This window comes from Camelus bactrianus, chromosome 22, assembly GCF_048773025.1.
Source record: "Camelus bactrianus isolate YW-2024 breed Bactrian camel chromosome 22, ASM4877302v1, whole genome shotgun sequence".
Classification (NCBI taxonomy): domain Eukaryota; kingdom Metazoa; phylum Chordata; class Mammalia; order Artiodactyla; family Camelidae; genus Camelus; species Camelus bactrianus.
This window is the reverse complement of record NC_133560.1, coordinates 4,854,127-4,881,782: the sequence shown is the minus strand read 5'-3', so window position 1 is coordinate 4,881,782 and position 27,656 is coordinate 4,854,127.

The window sequence follows — 27,656 nt, the reverse complement described above, 5'->3', positions numbered from 1 at the left end:
ATTTTGCTCCTGAGGGGACATTTGGCAATGTCTGGTGACATTTTTGGTTGTCACAACTGGAGGGAGTGCTATTAGGATGCACTGGGTAGAGATCAAGGATGCTGCTAAATACCCTACAGTGCACAGGGCAACCCCCATCATCACAAAGAATTATCTAGCCCAAAATGTCAATAGAGGTTGGAAAGTCCTGCTATTAACCCAACTACAAATGATGCATCATGGGTAATGGTGCTTAACTGTACTGAATAGAGACGCTCATAATTCATTCCATATGTCATAAAATAGAGACTAATTCTAGATGATGGTTAGGAGAGCACAGAGGTGCCAGAGACCGGCAAAGTGGGACAATTTCAGACTTGACCTGTATGGAAGACCTGCTGTGTGCTAGTTGCGTATAACAATGCTCATTTAAAGAAGCCCAGTCTAAGAGACTAAGAGAAGTTTAGACATACGACAAAGATTCCTTGGTTGGGTAGGGAGCCAAGATTCACAAGCAGGGCTGTTGCCTTCTAGTGGTATTTGGAAGGAGAAGGTAGTACCTGTCACGTGATGCTAGAGGAACTGATGGGAGAGAAACTGAGACCCCTCTTATCACTTCTGTGCACCTTCCCTAGCTTCAGTGTGATTCTGCTTGTAACAGCTTGTACCTGTGATCTTGTTTAGAAGATGACTTTGGATGCTTAGAGCCACTTTGCCCGTATGCACAGAAAGTCCCCAGTGGCCAAGATTCCACTTCCCCTGAGCAGCACTTAGCCAGTAACTCAGAGCCCTGAGGGTATAAAAGTCTAGGTCCTGTTCCTCAAGGCAAGAGAAAGGCTGAGAAGTAACTCACACTCCAGAGTTCCCCTGAGGGGTGAGGCTGGGGAACCCCATGTGGGACTTGGCCCGCCACCCGACCCTTCCCCAGGCTGCATGCCCCATCCCCTCGCCGCTTCCTCCTGAGAGCACTTCCGTAAAAAATCACTTGCACACAAATCCTTGTCTCTAAGTCTGCTTCTGGGGGCCCCTCATACATCAGAAGAGGTAACGTGGCGGCCACAGAGGTTAGGGATGCTTCTCAGAGTAAAAGGATATTTACCTGGAGGACAGTGGGAGATAAGTTCAGAGACACAGGCTGCACCTACCAGGAGCCTAACTAAGGAATCTGGACACAGCCTGTGAGCAACGGAAAACTATTAACAACTTTTTTCAGTAAGGGAGAACATTCCACATGAAGCTGAATTGGCTACATTAATAAACCTTAGTTGATACTAAACGTAATATATTGGTTATTTTCCAAGTGCATTACTAAGTAATGGGAAACTTGCAAGTATAGCAAAATATAATAAAGGAACATGAAAAATTCTTAGGTGTTGATTACTTTCTATGTACAAAGGGGCTTTGTGCTCTAAATACACATGAATAGATCAAATGACTTTGAACCATGATTATGGCCAGCCATGAAAAGGAGGCTTGTTTCCCTGTGGCCTGGGACCGCTTTTTACAAAATGAAACACTTCTCTCTACAACAAGTTCCATTTCTTTTTTTTTTTTTTTTTTACAAGTTCAATTTCTAACATGAAACAGGAGAACTACTTGGGATCTCATAAAAGTATGGTCATTTACTGTTGGTTTAGTATTGAATATTTCCTACCCGCTTATTGTGGGCCAAGCACTTAATAGATTATTTAAGAAGTAAATATTAAAGTTAAATATTGAAATCATCTTCTGGGTTTTTTAACTATGTTCTGTACATATAACCAGAAGAGAGTTTTCTACAACATTAAATCTTAGTCTGAGGTCTAAAAAGTAGGTTATTCATGATAACTGGGTAGAAATTCTGCCCAGCTTTTTAAATGCCCAAAACATTCTGAAATAAATGATTTTGATATAACATGAAAACTTAGATTTTAGCCTATACTTGATAACGCTGCAATTCAATTTTAGTAGAACATTTATTGCCCAGATCCATGGGGGAAGCCAGCTTTTACTGGAAAGAGTTGGACAGTGATTATTTGAGGCTTTGTAGGCCAGATGGTTTCTGTCATAATTACTCAATCCCGCCCTGCAGTGCAACAGCAGCTGTAGGCAATACATAAATTAATGGGTGTAGCTGTGTTTCAATAAAACTTTACAGACATTGAAATATAATTTTCATATCATTCTCATGTGTCACAAAATATTCTTATTTTGATTTTTTTGCAACCATTTAAAAATGTGAGAATCCTTCTTAGCTCACTAGCGGGCTACCTAAAAACAGGCAGTGGGATGGGTTCAGTCCAAGAACCTGGCTCTCCGGTTTGGAGTTTCCCCAAAGCAGGACAGAGGCAAAGGCTTGGGGCGCAGGTACGGGAGGTGACCCCAGGAAGCAGGACTAAAGGAACATGGGGCAAGAAAGAGAGAGGCTGGAAGAGAGAAAAAGAACAACAAAGGATGTGTTATTGTGTCAGTTTTGAGGGCAGCAGGGCTCCATCCCACTGGAGACCCTCTGAGAAAGGGGTGGGGAGGGCCTCAGACACGTACCTCTGAAGGATGGGAGGCCACTCCGGATGGTGGAGCTGAACTTAAAGAGGGAAGAACAAAAACCTCATGTGCCTAAGCATTCACCTGAAGGCACAGATTGAAATCAAAGATTTTCTATAACATGCTTTAAAACCTTTTATCTCATACAGCAGTAAAAATAAAATATCCAAAAATCTAACTCAGACTGTGAGTCTGATCAAATCCAAGTGTGCTGCCGGAATTACAGTACCAGTTGGATTCATATCCCCTGCCAGGTCTCTGATGTGCGTGATGGCAGTGACCTGGAAAGAGGGCAATTCCAGCAATTTGAATGCAAATATCTGGAACACTTTGAGGAATACCCTGAATCCCCAAGCCCCCATGAAGTGCTTCCCACTGGCCATCCTGTGTCTGCAGAGCAGGTCTCCTCCCCCTGTTTAGAGAAACTCTCACCTCCTGACCTGAGCATGTGCCCTTGTGGAACAAAGGTCATATTATGTACCCAACTCATTGTCACTGTCGCTCAGGCAGTAACTAGAATCAGATCCCAGCATGCCCTGAGAGAGAAGCTGAGTGTGGAATCAAACTAGGGAAGGGAAGGCTTATATGATGGATACCTTCAGGAATTTGTTAAACGATAAGAACAAAAATCAGGGGGATGTTTGTGAGAACAGACTGTGAGCACTGTGAACCCAAAGGGAAGAATATATGAAGAATGAAAAGGAATGTATTTCACAATAAAAATAATGTATATTTCAGTACAGAAATGCTGGGGCATGACTACAGGAGAAGGTACTCTGGAGAGATCTGGCACTTGCCCCGACCACGTGAATGCAACAGCTACAAACGCGCATGGATGCAGACGTACTACGGTAGCAATGCCTGCCTGTGTGAGTATTAGCTTCCTGTTGCTGCTGTAACAACCACAAACTCGGTGGCTTTTTAAAACCACACAAATGTGTTCTCTTAAAATTGTGGAGGTCAGAAGCCTGAAATTGTCCTCCCTGGGTGAAGATCAAGGTGTTGGCAAGATGGCTTTCCTTTCTGAAGGCTCCAGAGGAGAATTCATTCCCTTGCCTTTTCTGCCTTCCAGAAGCTGCCTGCATTCCTTGACTTACGGCCCCCTTCTCCATCGTCAAAGCTAGCAATCATATCACTTCACCCTCTGCGTATTCATCACATCTCCTTCTTCAACTTTCCTGCCTCCCTCTTTCCCTTTTTAAGACCCTTGTGATTACACTGGGCCCCCCTTCAGGTAATCCAGGACAGTCGCTCCATTTCAAAACCCTTAATTTAATCACATCTGCAAAGTCCCTTCTGCCATGTACAATAACACTTTCACGGGTTCCAGCGTTTAGCAGTATCATCAATTGTTGAAGTTTTCCAGCTTTTCACAGTATATCCAGGCTAGAGTACCCACTTCTCGGAGCCTTTTGGCTCCTTCTTCTGCCATCTGCTATGGTAATTCTGCCATTTTTACTTGACTTGGTGCAGGCCATTGTTTTCCTCCAGCTTCCCAGAGCCATGCCAATTGCGTGCCTGCATGGTCTCCTTGCATCCTTGCCAGGGTGCCCAATCCTGCATCCCAGGAGAGTGCTCCCAAATCAGTACACTCTCTTTGGTCCAAGCTTTTGCTCCCTCCTCCTGAATCTCAAGATGCAGTACCACAGTTCTCTTCCGGATCCTCACAGCAGATGTCGGCTAGATCCTGCAGCAACTTTGGGACACAGTCTCCTTCCTCCCTCGGAAGGCCAGCCCTTCTCTGGCAGGGTTATGTTGTGACATCACCCTAATTTATCCCCTAGTTGGCTGCAGGAGATAAAAGCACTCTATCCTGGTTTGCCACCGTTGAAAGTGTTAACAATCCTAGAGCTACTATATGCCAGAAGCTGTGAGAGTTTCATTGCCCCAGAGTAATAGGGCCCTGCTTGCCAGCTACCTGGTGGGTAATCCACCCTCCAAATCCCATTTTAGAGCGAGCTTCCTCAGATCTCTCTTGGCACCAAATCTCTTAGTGTAGGAGTGTTCTTGGGAACACATGTAAGGGTGTGAGGAAAGCAAGCCTGGGCACAAAGAGAGGCTAATTGCAATGTGGGCACACCACCAGCCTCAGCTGAGCCCACGTGGAGCGTCCTGAAGCTGAGACGGCCCTTTAAATCGCCCTGCCTGGAGGCGAGGGGGCCAGGGCTTTCTCCTCCTGCCCTCCCGGGGAAGGGATGCGACCCTTGTGAGGTGGTTCTCTTCAGCCAAGGGCAATTCCCGAAAAGGGACCCCTGCTCCTGGCAGCTGGGGGGACTGGTGCTTCAGTCCTGAAGAAAAACCTGGGTGATACACAGCAGCATCCGCGACAGGGCGATGGCAAAAAAAAGGGGGGTTTAAAAAGCCTCACCCCAGCAGCTTTGATAGGCTGAGAGGTCATTTCCTGCCCTCCGGGGGGAGGCTGTGGCATCTTGGACTTGTCATCAAAAAATGGTGGGGGTCTGGTCCTTCTTGTCATCAGCTGCCAAGAATGGAACCTGACAAATCAAAGAACCTCTCTGAAAGGAAATAAACTATTTTTTAACTCCTATTTGTACTAACGTCTGTTTCAGCTACTCTCTCTTCGGCCCTCGTGGCCAGGGAAAGGCGCAGAGGACAAGCGTGCCTCGACTGAGCCCCTCCACGTCCCTGATAAGAAAGCGAGGAGAAATTGCCCCACGGGAGCAGGCAGGAAGCAGGCTGCGGTCAAACTGTCCAAGAAGCGGCAACGTAACTTGTCCTGGGCCTCCACTGGTACCAGGAAGTTCATTGCCACCTGAGAGCACCACGAGGCCAGCCTCGCCCTGCCTACCACCTCCTTCATGCCGAGCTCTCCAGGTCTGTGACGCCAGAAGGATCTGTCCGGAACCCAATGATAATATATTTCATAGACCATGGGTTTAAAGGTCAATGAGATAAATGATGTGGAATGTCAGCATGCAAAACGCTCCAGTGAAGAAAGTGGGTCAAAGGCAAAATGGGGATTGTGACTCTGAGGAGAGGTAACTTTTCTATATCACTACGCAGTGAATTTGCTGGGAGAACCAGCCTCACCTAGGCTTGGGGATCCATGAGGGGAAGTCAGAGAAGTCAATACAAGAAGAGAGAGGGAAAAAAAAAGCCACCATTTTCCTCAGTATTTAAAGTATTCTCTCATCTGTGAGACTTGTTCAGTTCTTGCTTTCCTCATGAAAAGTCACTTAAAACATGTATGATGTAACCCATGTTCACAGCGGCATTATTCACAATAGCTAAAATGTAGGCTCAACCCAGGTATCCATTGTCAGATGAATGGATACACATACTATGGATTATTACTCAGCCTTAAGAAGGAAGGAAATTCTGCAAAATGCTGCAACATGGGTGAAACTTTAGGCCATTATGCTAAGGGAAATAAGCTAGTCACAAAAACACAAATACTGTATGATTTCACTTACATGAGGGACTTAGAGTAGTCAGATCCATAAAGACAGAAAGTATAATGGTGATTCCAGGAGCTGGGAGGGAGGGGAGAACAGGGGGTTACTGCTTAACGGGTACAGAGTTTCAGTTTTACAAGATGAAAAGAGTTACAGGGATGGATGGTGGTGATGGTCGCACAACAATGCGAACGTATTTAATACCACTGAACTGTGCACTTAAAAATGGTTAACATGGTAAATTTTATGTTACATGTATTTTACTACAAATTTTTTTAAAATAAAGCATATATGAAACAAAGAGAATCAAGAAAAGGAAGCAAAGGAGTTAAATCTCTAAATTAAAAATAAAAGAAAGTTAATTCGCTCATTTTGAAGCTTTTTTTTTTTTAATAAACTCACTCAGAATCAACAATAGAAAGGGAAAATAAATAAAACAGATGAGACTTTAAATGAGATCAGGAATAAGACAGGAGAAAGCCAAAAGAAAAAAAAAACCAGTAATAATCCACTGAGATAAGTAACAGAAACAGAAGTTGAAGATGGTATGGTTAAAATGAAACTGAAAACTTTTTGGTTAAAAGGTGAATTTAAGAATTATTAGCAGGGGGGAAAAAAGGGGGGGAATCTGGCTAGATTGGGTCAGAGGTGAAGTCCTCGGTGAGGCCATGGGGCTGGAGCTGCATTTGGCTGCAGGAGCAGGAATATGCCCCACACGGACTGGGATCCCAGGAAGCCGGTATCAGGGTCTAGACAGGAAAACAGACACCATGCCAGGTTAACAGAAAAGACTTAACCTAGAGAATTGACTGACCTGGTGTCAGCGAAATGATAAGACAAAAGGAAGAAACAGAAGCAGCAACTCATCCCTATATGAGGTGAGAATGATTGGGATTTAAAGGTTTGGAGGAGGAGCCCCATGGAATTGGAAGCCAGGCCTGGGGGCATGGGTGGAAGGGGTGGGCACTGCCCTGCTGGTCTTCGCGACTCTGAGGGGTACAATGGGGCTAGTTCTGGGAGTGTGGCAAGTACTAAAACCAGCTGCCACTGTCAGAGTGCAGAACCACTGCTGTAGTGACACTGTCAGAAAAGAGAAGTGAACAGAAAGGAACAAGTCCCTTCTCCTCCTAACTTTGAAGTCTCCCTCTAGGGCCCCCTACTGGCAGAGCCTAATAGGGCATCAGCTGGCAAAGGGTTGCAAAGTCCCATTCTCAGCATGGTAAGACACAGTGCTGTCCAGTCTGGTTGTCACTTGTCACAAGTAGCTATTTAAGTTTTAATTTAAATACATGAAAACTAAATAAAATGTAAAATTCCGTTCCTCAGTTGCACTAGCTACATTTGGAGCGCCCAAGAGCCACACGTGGCTAGTGGCTACCATGCACAGCTGTGGGGGATGGTGAGTCCTTTACTAAATCACATAAGAAGGAACACAATTCATCTTGGTAAGTTTCACCTTCTATGTTGTATCTGCAAACCCAAAGAAGCCATCTATACCCTAGCAAAGCTGATCTTTCTTCAAACAAATAATGGTATTACGCCATTAAAAAAGGACTTTTCTTGAATTTGATGGTGGTGGTGGTGGTATGGCAATATTTTATTGAGCATTTACATTGAGAGCCAGGTCCTGTGCCAAGGATTTTGGTTTCAGTATTCCATTTCATAACACAGCACAATGAGCTAAGTACTTTTTTGAGCCCATCTTACAGACATAGAACCTGGAACTGACAGTGGGCAAGGAACCTGTCAAAGCCACATGGCTGACTGCAGAGCCCTTGACGTGACCTCTGGAATATAGTGTTTCAGGCTGTCAAAGAGAGCTGACATTTCACAAGGAGGAGATTTTATTTGCTTGCCATTGTTCAGCAGAACATTATTTCCTCAGAAAAAAATAATAAAGCGGACAAAGAAAACCAACAATTAAGAAGAGTACTTAATAACATAAGGAATTATGACAATGAAGGTAATTTCACTTTCATAAAATTCCCTCCCTACAGACTTGCAACAACCCAACAGGAAGAGAGAAAGGTTCTTTCTGGTTTTATGATGAGTCATGATACTCCATCAGATTCAGTGTTTAGAAATATCGTGGATTGAACCCTTCACCTTTTGGTTATGATGGTTGTAAGATGATTGCTTAATTGATGAGTGCAGACCAAAGCTCCATGTGCCGTCATTCTTGACAGCATTAACACTGCAGCTATCGAAGCTACGTCAACAGAGACCACAGGATCCAGACACGGCTGGGTCGGTCATTAGCTTTGTGATATTGGAGTAGTCATGACGTTTCTCTAAGTCTCTGTTTCCTTACCTTATAGGGATGTTGCGGGATTAAATTAGATCATGGATATATGTAAACAATCTGGAACATTCTTTGACATGTCTAACTGTGCTCTTATTAATGGATTTTAGGTGGCCCTCTAACAGAAGGCAAAAGAGACAGAAACAATTGTTTCTTGTCTCTTAAGCATGTATACATTCATTTGTTCGCTCAACAAATGTTTGTCAAATGCCTACTATGGTCACTATTCTGGGTTCTTGGGATATATCAACCAACACACCAGACAAAAATCTGTGCCATTATGGAGCTAACATTATATCTATTTAGCACCTATTCTATGAAAGACATTAACCTTATTTGTCACAAATATAAATAGGAATTTTCCCTGTCTTTAAGAAGTTTATATTCCATTACCTTAAAAGCTTACAAAACACCCTCTAAAAGGAACATTTATTAGCATACAAAGTATCCCTGATATCTGGAATTAAACGTGTTAAGGGGGAAAAATGCTAATTTAGATATAAGAGAATCTATGGTCCAGCTCCATCTCTGCTTCTAACTTTCTGTATTATCATTTATACTCTGTGAGCTTCCGTTTTTCTCACCTGCCAAAGTGAGAGTAGGTATTTTCAGCAGTAAAGTTATATTTTCTTTATGTCTATTATAATCATACTAGCAAGACAGGGCACAGTTATGAAGACCAGAAAAATACACTTTTCATAGTTAATGCCATAATCACAGGCACTACTATCATGTATAACTTAAACTGAGATGCAGCCTTCTAGGGGACTATTTTTCCTACTGAAGATAGCAAAAGCGGCTGTTTGGATGGTCTCAAAAGCAGAGTCTGAGACAAAGACATAATCTCAGCAAAGCACTGATAATCTATCTGAGAGGGGACCCCAAGAAGCTGCACTAAGAGAAGGGAGCTGTGAGACGAGGGAGAATGCCAGTGTCAGGCACACTCATGAAGTTGCTGCTTTAGCAATTAGGACGCAGTCTCATCAGGACTTCTGAGCAAAGACAAAATACCTGCCAGAATAATCCACGCAAAGGAGAGGAGGCTGGTGCACCTCTCACAGGGTCCCAGCCCTGACTGATGGAGGATTGCCCCAAGGATGTCAAGAGCCTCACCTCCTGAGCCCAGCAGACTTCCACAGCTTCAGCGTTGAGAAGGCCAAGAGACAGAAGGCAAGTCCAAGGTGTGATGCTGCCGTGGGTTAGACTGTGTTTCCTGCTCCCCCACTCAGAACTTTACATGTTGGAGTTCTAACCCCCAGCACATCAGAAATGTGACATTATTCGAAGAGAGGTTTTGACAGAGGTAATCAAATTCAAACGAGGTCACTCGGGCAGGCCCTAATCCAGTATGACAGGCATCCTTGGAAAAGGGGGGAAACCTGCACACAGACATAAGCACACAAGGAAACTATCATGTGAGGACTGGCGTTCTGCTGCCACAGACCAAGGAACTGCCAGGTGCGAGGAGAGAAGCCTGGGACGACCCTCCCCTGGCACCTTAGGAGGGCGTGTGGCCTGTCAACACCTTGACCTCGCATGTCTAGTCTCCAGAACCGTGAGAGATTCACGGTACTTTGTTCCTGCAGGCTTGGCACACTAGTACAGTGTCATGCTGAGTCTGGGCGGGCAAGGAACTGTGCAACCCAGCTGTGGCAGAAGTTAGAAGCAGGCAAGGGAGCTGACATGGGCCCTAAAGACGTCTCTGACAGAGTCCCTAGACAGTGGACACGCTGAGGCTAAGAGATTACCCTGTTGCTTCTCAGCTCCCCGTAAAGAAAGGGTGTGAAAGCTACAACCCACGATGGCTAGAACTAGAACCCAGACTGTCAAAAGGTGTGCTCTGTGTGTTCATTAAACTTGAAGCGATGATAAAGCCGCCTATTATCCTCTCAATTGGTAACACGCCTTTTCTTGCTAAGGCAGCCATTGAGATTCCATGTCCTCTTTTCTATGAACCAATTACACTTGTTAACACATTTGAAAACAGGACATTTTAACAGCCTGGTATCTAGAGCAGCCTCCGTTCCTCGTAGGGTAAGAATGACAAAAACAAAAAATGGATGACAACTGTGTTACAACTATAAAAATCTTACATTTATATTCATAATATTTTACATTGGGAAAGGTTTAAAAATTGTAATGAATTCACTAAAATGTGTCACAGAACTGCCGAGGAAATTGGGAGCATGGGTTTTTGCTTGAAATCTGAGGTTCTTTAACTGGGTCAGGAATATCTTCCTAAAAGCACTGTTCTCAGACAGTGTCATTTTGTACTTTCCTTCCAAAAGCATCAATCTCAAAAGAAATATGTGCACAAATTAGTGAGAGGAGTTTTTTCAAGACACTGTATGTGTTGGGTCTGAAGAAAAAGCAAGACTCTCCATGGAAGTCAGTTACTTTTTCATGCCCCACTTTGATTAGAACCTGACTCTCCCTTCTCACCTGACTGACCTACCCCTTCCTGAAGCTAAGCAACTTTCTGGGATGAATATATACATTGAATCCTGTTGGCCAACAGAAATGGGAGCTGGGTTTCAATATCAATGCCCCATTTTTTTTTAAAAAATTAGGCAGATTGCCTCCTTGTAAAAGGAGTTGTAATTTGTCAAGAGTTAAAAACACAAAAAGTAAGTTGGAAGTAATCTAGACACTTGGTCACAAATAAGATTTCCATTTATAATACTGTAAATTAAAAAAGGAATGTGCCATTTAGGGCCTATGTTGGATAAGGAATTTAAAGCAAAGACTTTTTTCTAGCATGAAGTTCTCACTACTTCTTTTTTTTTTTCAGTTTTCTTGAGATATAATTGATATATAACATTGTGTAAGTATAAGGTATACAATGTGATGATTTGATACATGTATATATTACAAAGTGGTTACCACGATAAGCTTATTCAACACATCCTTCACCTGACATAATTACCATTTTGTTGTTATTGTTATGGTGAGAACATTAAAGCTCTGCTCTCTTGGCAACTTCAAGTATAAAATATGGTATTGATAATGACAGTCACCATTAGACCCCCAGAACTCATTCATCTTATAACTGGAAGTTTATACTCTTTGACCAACATCCCCCCATTTTTTCCACCCCTTAGCCCCTGACAACCACCATTCCACTCCCTGTTTCCGTGAGTTTAATGTTTTCAGGCTCCACATATAAAGGAGATTGTACAGTGTCTTTCTCTGTCTGACTTATTTCACTTAACATAACGTTGTCAAGGTCTATCCACGTTGTCACAAATGGCAAGATTTCCCTCTTTCTTATGGTTGATAATATGCACTGTATATACATGTAACACAATTTTCTTATCCATTCATCAATGGACATTTAGCTTGTTTTGAAAGTGAGATATTAAATTCCCCTACTGTTATTTATTGTTTGTTGTCTATTACTCTCTTCAGATGTTAGCATTTGCTTGATATATTTAGGTACTCCAACATTGGGTTGATGTATATTTGCAATTGTTATACTCTCTTGATGAATTGGTCCCTTTTTTATTCTATAATGACCTTGTCTCTCATTGCAGCATTTGACTTGAAGACTATTTCACCTGCTGTAAGTACAGATACCTTGGCCTTTTTTTTTTCAGTTTCCATTTTCATGGAATATCTTTGTCTATCCCCTCACTTTCAGCTTATCTGTGTACTTGAAGCTGGAGTCTCTTGTAGGCAGCATCTAGTTGGGTTCTGTCTTTTTATCCATTCAGCCACTCTGTACCTTTTGACTGGAGAATTTAATCCACTTACATTTAAAGGAATTACTGATAGGTAAGGACTTACTACTGCCATCTTGTTGTTTTCTGGCTGTTTTGTATTTCTTTCCTCCCTTTCTTCCTCTCTTACTGTCTTCCTATGTGAACTGGTAATTTTCCATGTTGGTATACTTTGATTCTCTTCTCTCAATCTTACGTGGATCTACGAAGGATTTTCCTTTGTGGTTACCCTGAGGCTTACTTGAAACACCTTATAGATATAACAGTCTATTTTAAGCTGATAAGAGCTTGACTATGATCACAAAACTCTTATCCTTTTACTCCCACCCCTACTTTTTATGCTTTTGATGTCACACTTTATATCTTTTTATACTGTGTATCCATTAACAACTTATCATAGCTGTATCTATTTTTAACACTTTTGTCCTTTAACCTTTATACTAGAGTTAAGTGGTTAACACCCTACCGTATTATAGTATCAGAGTACTTGAATCTGACTATCAATGTGTTGCATATTTGCACGTGTTTTCATATTACTTGTTAGTGCACATTCATTTCAGCTTGAAGAGTTCCTTTTAGCATTTCCTGTAAGGCAGGTCTAGTGGTGATGAGCTCCCTCAGCTCAGGGAAAAATCTCTATCTCACTTTCATTTCCAAAGGACAACTTTGCTGGGTAAAGTATTCTCGGCTGGCAGAATTTTTTTTCTTTCAGTACTTTGATTATATCATCCCATTCTCTCTTGGTCTGAAAGGTTTTTGCTGAATAACCCACTGATAGCCTTATGAGGGTTCACTTACATGAGAGAATTTTTTTCTTTTGCTGTTTAAAAATTCTCTTTCTCTTTGACTTTGGATAGTTTTATTATAATGTGATTTGGAGAGGATCATTTTGGATTGAAATCTTGAGGTATCTATTAGCTTCATGAACTTGAAATTCCAAGTTTCTCCTCAGGTTTGGGAAGTTCTCAGCCATTATTTCTTTTTTTTTTTTTTTCCCTTACTGAAGTATAGTCAGTTAAAATGTGTCACTTTCTGGTGTACAGCATAACGTTCCAGTCATGCATATACATACATGTATTCATTTTCATATTCTTTTTCAGTAAAGGTTATTACAAGATATTGAATATAGTTCCCCATGCTATACGGAAGAAATTTGTTTTTCATCTATTTTTATATATAGGGCTAACATTTGCAAATCTCAAACTCCCAAATTTATCCCTTCCCACCCCCATTCCCCAGGTAACCATAAGATTGTTTACTATGTCCGCGAGTCTCTTTCTGTTTTGTAGATGAGTTCATTAGTGTCCTCTTCTTCTCTTTTTTTTAGAGTCCACATATAAGTGATATCATATGGTATTTTTCTTTCTCCTTCTGTCAGCCATTCTTTCTTTAAATAAGCTTTCTATCCCTTTCTCCCTCTTTTATTCTTCTGGGACTCCAATGATGCATAGATTATTTCTCTTAATGGTGCCCCTAAAGACCATAGGCTTCCTTCATTTATTTTCATTCCTTTTTCTTTTTGTTCCTCTGATAAGATAATTTCAAATGATTTGTCTTTGAACTGGCTGATGCTTTCTCCTCTTGGTCCTGTCTGCTGTTGAAACTCTCTACTGAATTTCAGTTCAGACATTGTTTTCTTTCAGCTCCAAAATTTGTTTGATTCTTTTATTTTTTTCCTGTCTTTTCGTTGAACTTCTAATTTTGTTCTTGTATTATTTTATTTCATTAAATTGATTATATGGGTTGTTTTATAGTTCTCTGAGCATTTTTAGAACAATTATTTTTAACTTAGTGGGACAATTCCTGTATTTTCACTTCTTTGGGGTCAGTTACTGGAGGTTTACTGTGTTCCTTTGGTGAAGTCGTGTTTCCCTGAACCTTTGTAATCCCTGAAGACTTCCACAGGTGTCTGCACATCTGAAGACACAGTCAGCTCTTCCAGACTTTATGGGCTGATGTTAGTAAGGAAAGACCTTCATCTGTGGATGGGGGCATGCTGGAGTATGCTGTGACCTTGGGCCTAGTGTTTCAAGGTGCCAGGTGCAGAGGTAAGTGGTAACTCTGGGGCTGGGGGGGTTGTGGTGACTTAGTGGTTCTGGGTACTGGGGTTCATAGCATCAACAACTGCACAGTCTTTGGTGAGCACTGTGGGGGATCCATAGAGGCTACACAGGGAATATTGGGATCCTCTGGGACACTGTTACTAATGTGTCTTGTGTATAATCAGATGAGTGACTTGCTTCTGTTTACATGGAGCCTGGCAATGATCCAGGTTGAAGAGTCAAGAGTCAGAACCAAGGCAGAAGAAGTGGGGAGGAAGAGGACAGGTTATAATTTTAAAGGCAGAATCAACAGTTTGTTGACTGACAGCCCCCGGGGATGAAGACAGAGAGAGTGGAAAATGAAAGATGAAAGATAATGCAAAGGTTTTTAGGTTGGGTGACTGAGTGATATTGCTGTGAATTAAACTAGAGAACACCAGAGGAGAAAGGATGAAAGGGAAGACAGTGAGTCAAGCAACTGTGTTGAAGATGCCTTAATGAGATATCTTTGAGATATGCTGTTGGAATCACGGATTTGGATCTAAGGAGAAGAGTGGGGCTACATATATTTGGAATCATCTGTGAATACGGAAGGCAAAGAAACTGCCACCATAATAAATGTTTTCAAAATTATCTATTGTCCACGACAACTCTGGCTGTACATTATTTTTACTGATGAGGATACTGAGATTCTGAAAGACCAAATAATTTCCTCAAAGCCACATAGCTAATAATAGCAGAACCAGCATTCAACTAATTCTAGGAAACTTTTTAAAAATAACTTTTATTACAATTCTTATTTATTTGTGGGGGTATGTATGTATGTATGTATGTATGTACTTTAATGGAGGCACTGGGGATTGAACCCAGGACCTCATGCATGCTAAGCACGTGCTCTACCACCGAGCTCTATCCTCCCTCCTCAACTAAACCTAAATACAAAGTCTATGCTCTTTCCTCTGTCTCACTGACCCTCTCTAAGTAATGGTAGTGATTGACTCTTCCATGAAAAGCCTATAGGGTAAGGAGATAATAGGCACCGTATTGGATGTGATGGAAAAATCAAACATAGTCAGTTTGTAGTGCACATTCCAAGGCGAACGTAATAAATAATGTGATTGAGAGAGACGATGGCCACCTTATGATTTTCACACCTAATAACGGCTGTTACTCTGCTTCCTAGGGAAAATTGCATTAGGCTCTTTGAGTGAATGTGACTTTCTGACTTTGTAAAATAAAGAGAAATCAAGAACACTTAAGCAGCAATAAAAGAAAGGGTGTCTCAGATCTGCAGCTTCTCAGTTTCAATATGATGCTTTCAATGCTGTCAAGTGGCCATTAGGTTGTCAAATTGGTAGTTGACCACCAATCAGACACATTCCTATTTTAACTTTAATACCACTGTAGCTTCTTTTACTACACCTCTAGAGAAGAGGCTCTAACTTCCATCTTGGTTTTTATTCTCAACAAAATGAAATACAAATTTTGGGGTAGACAATGAAAGAGTGACTCTATTCTTCATTAAATGCTTCAGTATTTGAAAAATTAATGCATTCACTCATATTTTCAATGACTCTCCACTAACAAGACACTGCCCTTGCCTTCTTGGAGACTGCACTTCTGCTGGGGAAAGAGTTCAATCTTTAAGTGCAAATCATGAGTAGTGTCAATGAGGAGAAGCCAGAAGAGAGGGAGTGGGGAGGATGCAGACCAGTCCTTGTGGAGAGGAGGAGATGATGCACTGTAGAGCACAACTGGAAATCTTAGCCTGTGAAAAAGAGGACAGCCACTCTTCAAGAAGAACAGCCAGAGGAGAGGGAAGATTGGGTATAAAAGCAGTTCGATGACAAGAAAATTAATGGAACTTGTGTCTAGTGGCTTCTATTATTTTTCCTGTGCAATTTCCTTCTGAAAATCAAGAGGCAAGGTTCAAGCCAGCAGGAAAATTTAGAACAATATTATGTCTTTCATAGGGCTTTTACCATGTCCTAAACACAAAGATGCCTACACCCAAACATGAGATAACAGAATTACTGGAGCTGGGAAGTCAATTTTGAGTGCAGAGACAAGGACCGGGCCAACGTAAAACGGCCCAGGTATGAAACTCACTGATGGGAGAGTTTGCTTGGACGTAAGGGTGAAATTGGAAAATATTGAGAAGCAAAGAAAAGTTGCCGCTTCACCTAGACATCTGACAGGCCCCGTACAATATAAATAAGTGCTCAGGATCCTTTTGAGGACCTAAAAGGCAGGTATTTCACGATTTTTTACTGGTAGAAAAGTAAGGCTGTACTCCTTAAGTTTGGCTGCACACTGGAATCACCTAGTGTGGTAGCAATCTATTTCTACATAACAAACTGCCACAAAACTTAGTAGCTTAAAACAAAGAACACTTATTATCCCACATGGTTTCTGGATCAGGAATTTGGGAATGGCTTAGTAAGGGGTTCCAGCTCAGCATCTCTCATGAGGCTGCAGTCAAGATGCCAGATCAGGCAGCACTCATCTGAAAGCTTGACTGGGGCTTCCAAGATGGCTCACTCACACGGCTATTGGCAGAAGGCTGTATTAGTCAAGTTTCTCCAAAGAGGAACCAATGGGATATAAATATATATAAAATAAGGAACTGGCTTACATTTTATGGAGGCTGAGAAGTCCCCAAATCGGCAGTCAGCCAGCCTGAGACCCAGGAGAGGCAATGTTATAGTTCCAATCCCAGTACAAAAGCCCAAGAGCCAGGGGAGCCGATGGTGTCAGTTCTGATCCCAAAGCCAGCAGGCTGGAGACCCAAGAATAGAAGTTTCAGTTCAAGTCTGAAGGCAGAAAGACTGATGTCCCAGCTCAAATTAGGCAAGAGGAGTTCCCTCTTAGCCTTTTTGTTGCATTCAAGTCTTCAGTTGATTGCATGAGGCCCATCCACATTAAGAAGAAATTCTGTCTCAAGACTGGAACATCAACTCTTGCCTGAGTTTCCATCCTGCCAAACTAGACAGAGAGACAGACAGATAGATAGACAGACACACAGAGAGAGACAGATATACAGATGTACAGAATATAGATATACAGATATGGATATTTAGATATATATATATATCTTACTAGTTCTATTTCTTTGGAGATCCCTGGCTGATGTAAATTTGGTACTTGGAAGTGGGATGCTGCTGTAACAAATACCTGAAAATGTGGAAATGGGTTTGGAGTTGGGGAATTTTGAGATGCTTGATACAAAAAGCCTAGATTGCCTTGAAGAGACGCAGGAACATGGACATTAAAAGTTATCCCGGTAAAGGCTAATATGGAAGTGGGGAACACAGTAGAGAAAGCTCCTGTCATCCCAGAGAATGCATATATCATCATGAATAGACTGCTGGCAGGAATATGAGCACTAAAGGTCGCAGATGGAAATGAGGAAGCTGTCACTGGACACTGGAGGAAAGGCAGTCTTTGTGTTTAAAGTGGCAAAACACTTGGGTGGACTGTATCCTAGAGTTTTATAGAAAGTAGAACTTATCAGCGAGGAGGTAACCAAGCAAAGCATGAAAGGTGTTCTCTGCTGCTTATAATAAAATGCCAAAGGAAAGGAATAAATTGAGAAAGAACTGATAAGCAAAAAGGGACCAGCACATGATGATCTGGACATTTTTCAGCCTATTCAAATAGCAGGAAAAGCTGAGAAAGTGTGCTCTGCAGAGAGTGTGGCCGGACAACAGTTTGTTAAAGAGACTGGACCTGTGATTTATGGACCCACTCAGCTGTCACAGCAGAAGCAGGAATAGACATGGGGTTATCCAGGAAGGGGCCGTGGAGGATGCTCCTGTCTAACGGGTCATATTCCTGTGAATTTCACCGGAATACTGACATGCTTTTGAGAATTTTATAGCAGCAAAACCACTGTCAGCCTGGACTGAGAGGGACAGAGAGGAGAATACCATGTGAAGGCAAGGAAAATGCCATGTGAAGATGGAGGCTGAGATTGGAATGACACATGGACAAGCCAAGGATTGCTGGAAATCACCAGAAGTTAGGAAGAGGCAAGCAAAGATCCTCCCCGAGGGCCTGCAGAGAGAACATGGCCTTGCTGACACCTTGATTTCATACCTCCAGCCTCCAGACCTGTGGAAAGACATTTCTATTGTTTTAAGCCACGCAGTGTGTGGTACTTTGTTATAAGTTCTAGAAAATGAAGAGTGGATGTGTGGAAAATAGATACTAGCTAAGGTCTCCTCTTGCACTGGACCTGCATATATTCAGTACCTGCTCCAGGGAACAACAGAGAAGTGTTTTAATTTAATAAACAGATTAGATTAGATTAGATTAACTAAATAATTTCATTATTTAGTTGGCTTAAGACAGATTTGGAAGTTATACTACTTGTCATTTTGCCTTGTTTACATCTACCTTGATCTCTAATTTCCTTTTCCCCTCTCACATTGTTGTGAAGATAGCGAACAATATTTTTGCATGTGAAATCCAATGGAATAAACAACAGTGTTCCCTTGACAAACATGAGTGCTCATTAGTAAGGGATTTAAATTCTGCCCGGGCTTTGTTTACACACTCAGCCACTAATTGTCAGTCAGTCTGATAGGCACGGGGAACAACCACGCAGTGGAAATTACCAAAGCAGAAGCCCCACACTGATGAGACTGACACCCGATGCGGGTGCTGGAAGCCGCCTCAACTGGTGGAGCCACGGTGTAGATTTCCAAATCCCTATGACCAAGGTTGCTGGGACCAAACAGCCATCGGCTGTTCCAGGTTCTGAGTTCGTGCTCGGTTAATCAGGCTGCTTTATTCAGCTTTTGGGAGTCAAAATTGAGCTACACTGCACACTTCTTTCAGTTCTTTAAAGCTGCAAGGAATTCTCTTCCTCAGCTGGATGCTCATCTCCCCTGTCATGCACGGCTCCCTCCCACAAACAGCTGTGTCTTGCGAGGGCATCTGGGACTGTGGCCATCTTCATCCGTGTACAAGCGTGCACCTGAGTGGAAGAGGGGCAGGTCTGGCAACAGGGTTCCTCAGAATAGGGATCGTGACCCACTGGTGAATTGTAAAATCATCCGATGGGTCATAACCAGAATTTTTAAAAAACAAGATAGAACAGGATAGACTAACTAGAATACAAAATATGAGAATGTCCTTCAGTGCTTTTATCACCCCCTTTTTGAAGTCATGACTAGCAGACTGTTGGGGTTTATCTCATCGTTCGTTCTTTCAGGGGATTTCTCTTGTTCTTTTAATTGGGAGTGGTTCCTCTGCTTTTTCATTTTACTTATATTTCTGTGAAATTGACACCACATTGTAAACTGACTATATGTCAATAAATTTGTTTTTTAATTTTGTGAACATAAAAAAAGTATCAGAATGCCTGACACATAGGAAAGGTAACCATTTCGTGAACCTTTTTCTTCACTTGTTTTTCCACATATGTATGTGCATGTGTTTATGTGTATGAGAGCATAACAAAGCCATATATCCTTCTGGGGGGGGATTATGTTTCTGAAAGTTTGAAAAATATAGCTCTAGGCATAATCATGATTTCCCAATTCCTTTCAGTTTAAAATGACTGCTAGCCCCTTGCCCCATTAACACATCCATCCCTCCTCCACTTCTTTTTATTAACACCATGTCCCCAGGCCAACAGCACTGGTGGCTGCTAGGGAAAAAAAAAAAAAAAAAAAGAATTCTGAAGACTCCAGTCCCTGGGAAATACAAACAAAAGGGCAAAACGGACCACGAGAAGAGCTCTGGGGCTTATTCTCCTTCAAGAGCCCTGTGATTTCCTTGAAACCTTGGGACTGAGGCCACCTGACTCATCTTCCTCCCTTCTTGTGGCTATTTAGGCACTAGGGTCAAAGATAAATGGATCATGGCTCCTCCTTAAGATGCTCCTAGATTGATAGCAAAGAAGGACATTTCAGATAGTATCATTGTAAGGTAATGCTGTAAATGCCCTGGTTAGGGTGAGGTTAAGAAAAACTAGGCAGCTGCTACCAAGGGTAAGATGTTCTTAAAAGGTAACGAGGAGTTTCCTAGGCAGAGGAGAGGAGGAAGGCCACTCCAGCCAGAGAGAACGGAATATGCCGGGTACGTGAAAGGAACAGCAAGTCCATGGAGCTTGGTATGTCATAGGACGGCATGGCATCATACCATATGGATGAAACATTGGGTCACAGGGCAGAATGTTGGCCTAGAGAGTCAGGAGGAAAGGCAGAGACCAGGTCAGAGGGGGAAAGCTTTGGCAGTTATACTAGAGACTTCAGACACTATCCTGTAGTCATGGGAAATGACTGAGGGGTCTCAAGCTGGAATAAAGCAATCAGATTTGCAACACACAAGGGTCATTTTGTAAGGACAACAAGGCCAACTGCTGACATAAGGGGTGGTAAGCTTTCGGAGGCAGTAAAGTTTGACAGAACGCTATGACCATAGATCAGGTAAGATATGGTGGGGACCTTAATTAAAGTGGTGGGAAAGCAGAGGAGAAAACAGAAATAAGAGGTTGAAGAGATAGAATCAAGAGAATGTGGAGACTGGTAAAGAAGCAAGAGGAGCCCTGGTTACTCCCATCCTTCTCGACTGGGTGTCTGCATGGGTGGTGGTACCATCCGTTAGGACAGGAACTGCGGGAGGAGAAGCAACACTGGGGAGAGAGAAAAAATGCAGTTTGGGCTACACTGAATTAATGTGACTGTAGAACATCTAAACGCATTAGGATACTAGATAACTGAATGTGGTACCCTCTTTCTTTTGTTTTCTAAGCTGAAATGCAAACAACCCAAGAAACGTATAGGCCTTCAGTCAATTAACCCTTTCCTTTAAAGTCACCAGGCCGTGGTTTCTACTATGGTCCTTGGAAAGGTATTTCAGAAGGAGAAAAGATTCAGTACGCGGCAAATACAGGAAATTCTGGAAAAATTAGGGCACCGATGCTGGTATCTTCAGATTTAGGTAGTACTGAGACTTGAATAAATTCTCTTCATTCCACCGTGTGAAAACCAAGCTTCATTTTGAGAGCCAAGACATCTGCACTGGTGGCAAAGAATCAGTCACGAATTTGCCTCTGACTCCAAGAAAGCTACTGTTTTGTAGACATCAAAAGGATGTGGTTACGAATCACTCAGCCTTGAGCTCTCCCAAAGGGAGTGATGTTTATTCCTAGGGACAAGGTGTGCAGATCACCCAGGGATTTCGAGATCTGCCTGTCAATCAACCACAGGCACAGGCGGTGCTGGGGCAAAGCAGAGACGCTACTTGGATTTCAGCAATAAACTTGGTGCCAGAAAATGTAACTGCAGAACCAGACTGCAGTTGAATCTGCTACCTTTAAGACTTCAGGAATTCCTTTCCCCACCCAGCATTTTAAAATAATCACCGTGTATTTCTTCACCAATGAAGAAATTGTAGTTTGAAATGTCTGAGTCAAATTACTTAGTAGGACTTTGGGTGTGTGCACCTGGCGCAGGGGCACGGGTGGGGTGTAGCACAGGAGTGTTAGGGAGGAGAAGAAACTCTTGCCAAGCTTTTTTGCGGAAGCAGTAGGGTGGGGAACGGAGGGACACCATGTAGTATCAATAAACTTAAAACAAGAAAAATTAAAGTGTCAGAAGTGAAAATTTAGCACGTTTCTGGCTTCAAATACCATGCTGTTTTTCATCCCCAGGCATACAGAGATAACAGATATAACCCTGCTGATGCGGGTTAGATTTTACCCTCTTTTCCAAGTTCATTACTCGCCTCAATCCCTCTGCAGATTGTTAAAGAACTACCAGTCCCTGCCAGTCGTGGGGGGTGGTGCTTGAAGAAAGCAGAGCAAACTCAAAATGTTAGGGCCAGCTTCTTGGCTCCAAGCTAATTCACAGAGCTAAGAAATCAAAAAATCAAAGGCTGTAGTTTGTCCAAATGGACTCGACTTCTGCTTCCCTCATCAACAGTGCAGTCCTGGTACCACGCAAGCTCCAGTCCTGACTTTTAGTGGCTTTTTGGTGTCACTCCATCCACTCCAACTCCACAGGCTTAAATTCTACCTACTGTCTCCTCCTTCCCGGCCTACTAGCCACCACTTCTCACTTTTGTCTCTGAACCCATCCTTCCTGAATTCTCCTGATCCTCAAAAAGGTAGATGTGTGAATCTCACTCGCAGGCTACATGATTCACTCTGAGACACCCACTTTTCACCTCCTGATTTACACTTGTGCTGCCACAACGTCATGACCCCGAGGAACAATCAAAACCAAGCATGCCAAATCCGTGGGTGCCGGTGTCTGGGGATCTACAGCTTCCTACTCAGCATCTTCAAGAGGGTACCACTGGTACCTCAGACTAACCATGGGCATAACAGCACCCACGGTTTCCTGCGGCCCCACCTCAAAGTGCTCCTCCTTCCTCATTCCCTTACCTCGGCGAGCACACCATCACCCCTACGCTGCTCAAGCCAGGCTCATCCTCGCACTGACTCATCTGCCCAAACAGCTGCCAAGCCCCTTCAGTGCCACCCTCTCAATAGCTCTCAAATCCATTTCACTCCATTACCCACCTCAGTCCACACATTTTATATTTCTTCCTGGCATGAAAGTCTTATTACTGCCCTCTCTCACTCCACTCTATGGCCCTGTGACCCAACCTAGAGTGATCTTTCTAGAATGTAGTTTTGGACATGACATTCTGCTCCTTTACGTCTTTCAAAAGCTTCCTTCTGCCCTCATAATACTTCCCAAGAGCCTCCATTATATGGCCCATTCTGACCACTCCAAGCCCGCTGGCTACAACTCAACAACTCTCCTGTGCTCTGACATGCCACGTCTCCTTCCCATGAAGCTGTCTACTCCTTATGCTCCTCATGTGCCTTGATACCTCATATTGCTTCCTCCTTGTTCTAGAAATTAGGAACTCCCATTTCTAACAAATGCACTAGATTAAAGAAAACAAGAATCTGAAAGTATATGTTTTCAAAGGGCATCTACCCAGAGGAGATGGCCTTTGTTTGGCAGAATGTCTAGCTGAAGTTTACAAAATAAAAAAGCAAGACAAGGGTTGAGTTAAAGACGAGAAAAGTCAAAGTGTAGTCCATACTGGAGCAAGGGAATTATGGGCCTCAGAGGAGCTGGGTGACGAGAGTCTGATGGAGGTGGAGTGAGAGCCCTGAGAAACAGGGAAGGGGAGATGCTAGGAGAGCATGAAAATGAAGGAGCCCAGTGTCCTGGTGACGACTGCAGCTGGGAAAGAAAGACACCCACTGACCAATTCTCGGTAATGAGGGTGGCCAAGGGACTGTGGAGAACTGGAGTGCCCATGAGCCAATCTTACACGGCTCGTCGTGCCTAGTCTGCGTTGCGGTCCCTCTCTGTTACCCTGAACCTTCCATCAGAATCTGTGACAACAGCCCTCTGTCCCAGCACAGAGCAGTGCCCCATACCAGAAGTGATGGACACACGCAGAGGCCACTGCTGGTGTAGAGACAACAGCAGCCACTAGAGAGCAGGGGGCGAAAGGCGAGCAGGCCACAGGGCGGACTGACCATGAGAAAGTCAGATGCATGGTACAGCCCGGACGCTGGTCAGCATGGGAGATTTTCTACCGCCTGAGGGAGTGCACCTCAGAGTGGTTTATGTGACGTCAGAGGAAAAGGAGACAAAATACCCCGAGGCGAAAAGAACTGAGGATTTCCAGACCACTGACCCTTGGGTTACAGTCACAGCTCATGCAATAAAGTTATAGGATTACTATGAAGTAAATAAATACTTTTGAGTAAGTAAAAAAAAATGCAATAATAAATATGTTAGATATAAGTTAAATACTTAGAAGGGGGTGGGTAGAAATCACACTGGATTTGAGACATAAAGTAACACTACAGGAGTACTGATGATAACTTAGAAAGAAAAGATTGGTGTTCAGTCTCTGGATCCTTAACTTACAAAAAAAGGGAATTGTTTCCAACAGGTCAGAGAAATTATGCCAGGGGTTTGAGTCAAATTAGGAAGCAAGAGAGCATGAAGTGTGTGGAAGGGAAGAGGGAGGAGTTGATTAGTATTGTCCTAGAATTTTCACAATCTCTGATCTCGAAATTCAGCAAACCAAATAAAATTTACATTATATCTTATACAACAGAATTTATATACTAAGCAGGTAAAAGTTACCAAGCTTGAGATGTCACAATTCAGGACATATTTTAATGTCAATAGAAATCATTTCTGACATAAAATGTATTTTCAAAGCCTTAAAAAAATATTTCTTCACATAGAGAGCCAGCAATTATATGTGAGAACATTTGGTGCTTACTGCAGAGTCACTGGAGTTTTACAGAGAGTGACAACTCTCTAGGACCTCAATGCTAATCAGAATTTGAGGCAGCGGTGTGAATGAACATGTAGTGGAATATTCATATATCCTGATTCCCAAGGCAGAAGCAACACCCCAGAAATTTGGAGGCTCAAGAATTCCTCCAGTGCTTGCCAATTAACTTGGATGTATTAGTCCGGATAAGTTAGAATATGCTACAACCATCATTCCAAAATTCTCACGACTCTAGCACAATAGGAGATTAGTCCTTACTCATACAAAGTCTTCAGCAGCTCTGGGAGCCTGGGCAGGACGGCTGTTCTCCACAAACTGGAGCAGTTTCCCACGGTGCTTAGATGCTGCGCATTCTCCACACCGACAGACACTGCCGTGGCTGCTGAGGTCTAGGATGAGAGCATGGAAAACCACGAACTTGCTTCCATCCATACTTCAGGTTTCACTCACAGGACTACACCTGAATTCAAGAAGCATGTGCTCACCACCGTCACCCTCACCCTGAAACGGAGGATAAGAAATCTTGCTGGCAAGTATTAGTGATGTCTGCTATAGCTATGTAGCAGATCTTTAGACTTTTACTTGTATTCCTATAGATAAAATGAAAATGTTTCCAGGTATTTCAAGCAGCAGCAGCTCTTTCTCATCTTCTTTCCACTGGTTCCTTGCTTCAGCATGGTGTGACCAGGAGAAAAAAAGAATAAAAACACAGACTTCACATACATTATTTAGTTTAATCCAATCCACAGGACTAGCCAAGGGCTAAGAGCTTTCTTTTACACAGTGTGGGGTTTCTCAGCCTCTGCTGGGTCATTCTTGGGAGCTGCCCTGTATTGCAAGATATGTAGCAGCATCCCTGGTCTCGAACTACAGCATCTCTCCCACTTCAGCTCGGAGAAACAAAAATGTCTCCAGACATTGTCAAATTCCTCTGCGGGAGGGGGTAAAATTATTCCGGTTTGAGAACCACTTTTCTATTTGCTTCCTTTGACTGTCAGAAGTGTTTAGATCATCTAACACATGATCTAACGCAGGACAGAGGAAGGCGAGAAATAGACCAAAGACAACACACTTGCTCCCAGATCTACCACAGAGACTTTGAGCAAGTCTCTGACCCTTTCTTTACCTTCTCCGTAACAGGGGGAGAGTAGTGTCACTTGGCTCACAAGCTTACTGTAAGAATTAAATGAGACATAAAATAACCCATTCCTTTCTCTCTGTTGGTTTTTTCAGGGGCAGGAGAGCAGGTAATTAGGTTTATTTATTTTTAAATTTTTTAATGGAGGTACTGGGTATTGAACCCAGGACCTTGTGCATGCTAAGCAGCTACTCTACCACTGAGCTATACCCTCCCCCCTTCTCTCTGTTCTGGGAAGCTACTTCTGTATACATCCAGTTCCTATATATACACAGGGTCTATTTCTGGCCTATCTTTTCTGTTCTCTTGTCTCTTAGCTTATTCCTGCAAGAGTTCCTCACAATGCTGGTTCACCATTGTTATTATTAAGCCCTCTATCACCTGTCGGCGACTTGTCTGGGAAAGTCGGCCATCAGGAGAGAAGCTGGAAACTGAGAGGTGGAGAAAAAGGCCTACAGAATCCTTGCACTGAAGCTCAGATACTCTCCCCATTGTTAAGTTCCCTAAGGCTATTCAGATGGTTTCTGCATTATTTCCTCTTCAGCCCCCGCACCACTTGCACCTCACACGAGGGACAGACACCCGGTCGACGGTTGCTGAGGGATGAAATGACCTCTTTCAGACCTAAGTCAAACAAGCTTACCATTACTGGCTTTCCCCACATCACCCGAGGTTAAGAAGCCCGGATTATGTGGGATGAGGACAGGGAAGGTACTAATACAGGCAGGACTGGCGTCAGCAGTAAGTGACAGGTGACAGTCTGACATTAAATGAGGAAATTAAAGGGCAGACATTAATTAAAAAACAAAAACCATATGCTCTGGAGAGTAAGCAGTCAGACACATTACAATAACCCCTTGGCTGCATTACACTGTCAGTGCATAATAATTGACATCCCTAATGATGACTCTGACATTTTTAAAAATGCTAATTTCTGTTCAGCCTGTTCCATTTTAAAAATTCAGAGTAGTATGTAAGACATTTCAGAAAGATTTCCATCATGGACTTATAAAATATGTGATTTGCAATATACCTTAGAGCTTACCTAATCTATTTTATAGACGAAGAAAGTTCCAGAAAGGTGAAGTGTACTTGTCCAAAATCAGGTGCCCAGAGAGGCAGGATTGGAACTAAACGCTTGCTGACTCCGTGGCAAATTCTTTTTCCACTCCAGCACATCTTCAAAAATATAAAATTTTTCTTTAGTTAATTAAAATTGCACAGTTTAATATTTGGCAACTCAACAAGGGTACAAGTCAAATATGCGGAATTTTCCTGCACTGGTCCTTACTGGCCTTTTTGTTGCTCAAAAAGTAGTTTAAACCTGGGAGATGTGTCAGATGAAGGAGAAAGCTTAATGCTTAACTCAAGTGGCTGAACTTTCTAGAAGGGAAGGGAAGATTTACATGCTAGAAGTCAGAACAATGCAGAGTGGTGTGGAATGTGGCAATGAATCTGAGTATGTGGAAACTGCCTCTGGGTGCTCTGGGAATCAAGAGATAGGAAACATCAACCCACAGCATGCGGTCACAGACGGCAGAGGGGTAGGGTGGGACAGGTCATCTGAGCTGAACCGAGAGGATATGCAGACTTTGGAAAAGAAAACAAGGATGTTCCAAATGCAAAGAACAATGTTAGAAAACACTAGAAGGGGGTTGAAGCCTGGATCACATTTTCTAAACCATTCATTCAAACAGGTTATCTAACAATTATGAGTTATTTATACAGATAGAGGGGCACTTATAGGAAATACTAAAAATTTAGCCAGCCCTGGAAAATCTAAGTTGAAGGGAGAACACGGAAAATGGCTCAATGGTTCTAGAACAGCACTATCTGATAGAAATATAATACATGATACACAATTTAAAATTTTCTAGTAGCCCCATTAAAAGAAAGCAAAAAAGCAACAGATTAAATTCACTTTTAAGATATATTTTATCTAACGCAATATATCTAAAATGTTATTATTTCAGTATGTACTCAATATACAAAAATTATTAATGTGATAGTTTACATTCTGTTACTCATACTAAGTCTCAGAAATCTAATGTGCATTTCATACTTACAACAGATCTCAATTTGGATGCTAAATTCACCAGCAATATTTGATCTGCATTTAGACACTGTCAAATTTACAACTGAAAAGATGAATTCAGTTACCCAAGATGCTCCAAATACATATACATAAAAGGTTTCCCACAACTGAATCAAACATCAAAAATCATTTTCTGTTAAGATTCACAG